Here is a 6000-nt window from a genome sequence, read left to right as displayed (position 1 = left end):
CACCTCAGCTGGACAACCCCAAATGTGCAAGTGCCTAATGCTAGGCTTCTTGCCTATCCAAAGTTCATAGGGGGCCCAAATTAGAATAGGAAATGTGAATTTCCTAACACACAAGATTAAGGACATGAAACTGTAGAATTCCTTATGGTATTAGCGTAGGGTTTCTAGGATTCCTTCTTGTTATTGTTTGGTGTTGGTTTGTTGAATATGGTGTTGCACATCTACCCTTACTCGAGCCTAGATAAGTAATTGTTATGTTTTCCCTTTTTTCTTCATAAAGTCAATGTTTGATTCATGCAGCATGGTATCATGTTTTTTGTTATCATCACTTGGCTAAATCAAAGTTTAAAACTCCCTCTTCATGCATAAACATAGTGTATGTCAAGTCCAACAACCCTCCTTTGGTTAAAGCTTGTTTTTTTTTTGTTTTTGTTTTTTTTATGATTGTGACACTTGATTGAATTTAGATAGTAAGACAAGAGAAAATATCCAAATGATAAAATTCATGAAGAGATGGAAATGATCGAGTTCCTATCCAAACGTAAAATCGATTATCCAGAACATGATATAGAAAGCAATGGTTAGAGAACCCAAAAATGGAGCTTCTTTCATGCAACTAAAAAAAATCTGACAACAGTTGGTGATGCTTCTCTAATCTCTACCGCTAGAAGGTACCTTGACATGTCTCTAACAAGATCAGTTAATCCCAAACATAGAACTTGAAGAAACCTGAACTCGTTCTTGCCCATCATTCACAAGATTATCCATGGATTCGTTCAAAAACTTTGAAAAAACTTTGAGACATATAGGAATTGGCACAAGTGGTAGACTGCTAATGAGATGAGAAAATAAAATAGGTCACACCAATCATATGAATTTGAACTAAGCTAACTTTAGATTTTATAGTTTAGAAGAACAACAAAATGCAAATACTTTGATTTTCAAGAAAGAAAGCAAAAAATAGAGCACATATTTCAATATTAGAAGCACAAAAAGAATAGACTTAGGCATTGACTATGAGGATGATGACGGATGATGAAAAGTATAATCCGTTGATTGCGAATAATAGGAGGCTTCATTTGTGAATGAAAAAAAGTTTAATGCATTAAATTTGAAACATCTATCATCTATGAATATGCTTCTAAGTTTAAGAGAATTGAGTGCAGGAGTCTCCCACGATGAAATAAAAAAAAGAAAAGTAGGGCAAGAGAAAAAAAAAGAAGCAAGGAAATAAGTTACAATGGCAAAAATAAGCTACACTAAAACCTTATTAGAAGAGATAATGATAATCTCTGTTAAATTAACATCGCGACATTTTTCAGACCATGCTCTGATACCAAGTTGAATTTTTGGGAAAGAAAATAATTCAGTAACTTGATTCTTTAACTTCTTGTTAATTTCTAGAACCTTCACATAAACACGATATATCTCAAGGGAAAGAGAGAAAAGAAGAAGGGGAGAAAAGTAGGGAAGAGAGGAATTCTAACTTTTGGGAGAGAGGAGAAAAAAAGAGAAGGGATGAATTCCAAGAGAGGAATGCGACTCAAGAGACTAGAGCTTGATGCTCTTTGCTATGCCCATTGGGATGTATATATAGTTGTATAGAGATGTTTACAATGTCAATAATGCCCATAGGTTTACACCTCTTAAAAGAAAAAAATACAAGAAAGGACATATACAACTTGTATAATTACAAAGTAATGTCACCTCTTATTGAAAAGATATCCTACATAATACCACCCTATACACGTGAGTGTCTTTTAATACTCCCCCTCAAACTAGTGTTTGTACCTTCACTTTGCAAATATTCTTGGACAAGAAAATTGAGTGTTAGAAAAGAAATTCCGATATTGAGTGGCTTGAAAAAGAAATTTTGATTGTCTTGCTTTGATTCATCTTGTTCTTGTTAACATCTTGCTTGTAGTCTTCATCTTGTTTTCATCCTGGTTTTCCCCTTAGTTGGATATTATAGTCACAAAAAAATATGTTACCATAACACATGGAATTATTCATTATTGGTTACCTATTTCTTATGCTTCTTCTTCTACTTCACTTCGATATGGAGATCTCTTAGTTTTTTACCAAGAGAGACCTAGCTTGCACAAAACAATGGTGAAAGAAGATCACCACTAGCCCAATGACAAAACTCCAACTCCAGTTTAAAATGGCCATTCAAATTTAAAAACGGTCTAACTCATTTTGGGGCAATGAAAAAGGGTCTACTCATTTGGGTACCTGAAAATACCACTTGGGTATGCCACTTAGATGAAAAAAAGAATTGAACTAAGTTGGGTGTTGTGCATACTCTTAATCTTTCAGGTAGTGGGTATATAGGCAGTGATCTAAAGTGAGTTAAAAAATAAATTGAAGAAGGTACTTTGAGGAATTAAGGGTGTAAATAAAAAGAAACAACTCTCATGCTTCAAACAGAAGGAGCAAAATGTAGCTCTTCGTATTTCCAAGTAATAAGGAGGGGTTTTTAGATCAATACATGGATAAAAAGAAACTAGGATTGATTCAAGAGGGAGATAAAAAATAATTCCTATGTGAATATGATGATTGAGGAAACTTAAAAAAAACTCTAATAAGAATGTTTTGAGAAGAAACTCAATAATGGAAACTTTCTAAAAATAGACTTATAGTATAAGACAATTACTTTTTAACACAACTTGACCAATTTTAAAATAAATATCCAAGAGAAAAATTATAAAATAAGGGAGATTTAAGATTTTAATATTTGGAATTTAGAATGAGGAAACAATAATTTGTAATTCAAAATTTTCAAACTTTATAAGAAAGGAAACTAAACTTATATACAAAAAGACTTCTATAAAGAAAACTATTGTAATGTGAGAATAAAGAAATGAAACTCTTAAGTTAGAAAAGATACTCAAGTTGGTAAAATCTTGACTAGAGTTTGAAAAAAAAGAAGCCTACCCAAGATTAACAACTCAAAAAGTGAAGGAAAAAATCGGCTTAAATTTGGATTTTCACATGAACTGACTACTAGAATGACCTTTGATTTTTCCAATGTGGGTATCTCTCTTTAGAAAGTATACTTATATGGTGTCTTTTTAGATAGAATTATTTATATAAATTCTCCATCATATTGATACAAACCAACTTTTGCAGTTGTTTGACTTTTGCTATTTCAGATGTCGATTTCTCTTTGTAGAAAAGTCTAATTGCAAAACTTTTTTTTGAATTGGAAACTAGTCTCAATGATCTTTTTGATAGTTTAAAGTTTTTTAGATGAAAATTATGGCAAGCGAGTGTGAAATCAAATAAAAAATAGGAGTTCGGAAAGAATAAGACTAAAGGGAAAAGCAAAAAACTCATTTTGTTCTTCTTCCTCCCTGACTTCTCGATCTTCTTCTCCTTTTTCTTATCAGAACCTTACTTAGTTTGATACCATGTTAATTTCTTGGGCATTCATATAAATACAAGGGATCTTAAGTGAAGGAGAGAAGAGAAGGAGAGAATAAAAGGGGAGAAGTGGGGTGAATTCTAAGAGGGGAGTGAGGCTCAAGAGCCTAGAGTTTGATGTTCTTCAGTATGCCCATTGAGATGTATATATGGTTGTACATAGATATTTACAATGTCAATAATGCCCTTAGGGCTACACATTTTAAGATAAAAATGATATGAAAGGACATACACATGTTGTATAATTACAAAGTCATACCGCCTCTTGTCGAAGTGTTGTTTTATTTATCATAATGCCATCCTCTAATAGAGGAAATAAGTAGAATTAGATTACAATTAAATTACCCATATCCCACTTACATCCAAACTTGGTGTTGTTTTTACACTATCAGCTCGAGGGAACATGTTAAAGATTATGGTGTAAGAAGCCTCTACTTAGTTTTTCTCTTATTAATTTTCTTTTAATGTGCCTAAGGGCATAATTGTTATAATGTAAGGATTTTTTCATCATAATTAATGAGGGGGGAGCTCGCCCTAGTTGACCAAGGGGGCTTCTATTATTTTTTTTTCTTCTCCATACGTCCTACTCTCTTCTCCTCTCAAGCTAAACTACAATCTTCTTCTTTCTTCTCTTTCTCTTCTTCCATTCACTCTTTACTTCTAAATCAATGGCATTATAAATTAAGACCTTAGCACTTAACACCTATATGAAGAATGATTTCTACCAAGAAGATCTAAGAAAAATGAAGTCAATCAAACATAAAGGACTTGGGTATATCATGCAACTTGGGCACATGTTGGATGTAAAGGTTAGCCACCTTTTCTTGGCTGAAAATGGATGCCCTAAGGCACAAAAGTGAGCAAACTTGCTCAGCCAATCTATCAATAAAATAAAAAAATAAAAATAATCATTGTTTTATTGTGGGAGGGAGCTCTTTAATGAAGTCAATAGAAACATCTTCCTATACTCTTAAGGGGTATAGCCAAGGGCTACTGAAGAAGTGACATATTTGATTTTTTTGCAAAACACAAAAAACCAACAATCTTCTTGACATCATATTTGAGCCCTTTCCAAAGAACATTTGCTTCACCTAAGATAAGTTTTGAGGAAGTGTTCGTGATAGGCAATAGAAGCAACATTAATTTTTTGCAAATTAGGCTGGTGAGTATAGTGACTTGGGGACCCACCACTCTCCCTTATAAAGGAGGAGGGAACTAACATCTTTGTACTAAGGGACTTGGTTTGAGTTTAACCTATTGGAGGGTTTGTTGTAGTTTAAGGTTCCATATAAGCCTCTTTTTATGTCTTGAAACAACACGAAAATGAGTGAGACCATTAAGGAGAAAGTAGAAAAATCATACCTAAGGGTGGGTGTTGAAATTATGGAAAAGATAAATACTACATGAACCTCTATTTATAATAGCGGAAAGTAGTAGAGTCCAATTACAATTAGACTATCTTTGTCCCAATTACACTCAAACTCTAACACTTAATGATAAATCCTAACATAATTAAATACCCCAATATAAATAGAAGACTGATATGATTAAAACTCCTTTAAACTCCTCTATGAGACATGCTTTCATAATAATTCTAGCTCTGTTAAACTTCTTATTGTGTAAGACTTCTTATGCCACCTTACGTGATCATGGTGGGTCCCATATCTTATGGGCTTGGTCCCATCTTCTAACACTCTTGGAAATGTGGGTCTTCCTTGGTCTTATGGGCTTGGACCCATCTTCCAACACTCTTGAATATGTGGGCCTTCCTTGATTGTGTGGGTTTAGGCCCATCATCCAACACTCCCCCGAGAACATCATGAACTCCCAACTTGCTGCAAGTGATGTATAGGATCTTCTCGTATAAAATGGCAGTCTTCCATATATTCCAACACTCCCCCACGCTTTGGTGCTCTCTTCTATGAGGCCCAACTGGCATGAGATAAGCCGTAAGACATCGGTCCATACTCCAGTCATAACTCATGCAGGATGTATGGCACAGTCCTATCATTCTCAGGTAGTGGCACTCCTATCTTTTGCAGGTAGTGGGTCTATATGTAGTGCTTAGAAGTGTAGTAAAAACTCCTCCATCACCATGTCCCTCCATAGGACAACGACTCTCAAGTGGTAGGAGTAATAAATGCCAATTAAAGGGGGTAACATATATGTAGTAATAAGCTCCTCCATCATGGTGTCCCAACCTGGGCACCAGCTCTCACAGGTAGAAATGGGTAATAAATGTCTGTTATTCACAAGACAGCTATAAAAGACGTGATAGATGATAAATGTTTGTCATTTACAAGACGACAATAAAATACGTGATAAGTAGGTAATGTCTGTCATTCACTAGACGATGATAAAAGATCCACGGGTATATATATATATATATATATATATATATATGTAAGTCTCAATGGATTTAAAACACCCAACCATGATGGAGTTAAACTCCCAACCGAAGCAACATGCAAAAAATTGGCCCAAAGATGTATGTGAGAGTTAAATAAAGGATGGTAGGAGAAAGGCTGCCAAATAACCAATGGGTAATGGGTAAAGAGGAAGATAGGATGTTGA

The sequence above is a fragment of the Aristolochia californica genome, unplaced genomic scaffold (assembly GCF_029961685.1).
Source record: "Aristolochia californica isolate CCGP_79_NKW_82.1479 unplaced genomic scaffold, dmAriCali1.0.hap1 SCAF_16, whole genome shotgun sequence".
Taxonomy (NCBI): Eukaryota; Viridiplantae; Streptophyta; class Magnoliopsida; order Piperales; family Aristolochiaceae; genus Aristolochia; species Aristolochia californica.
The sequence above is the reverse complement of the archived record's forward strand: the minus strand, read 5'-3'. Positions refer to the sequence as shown.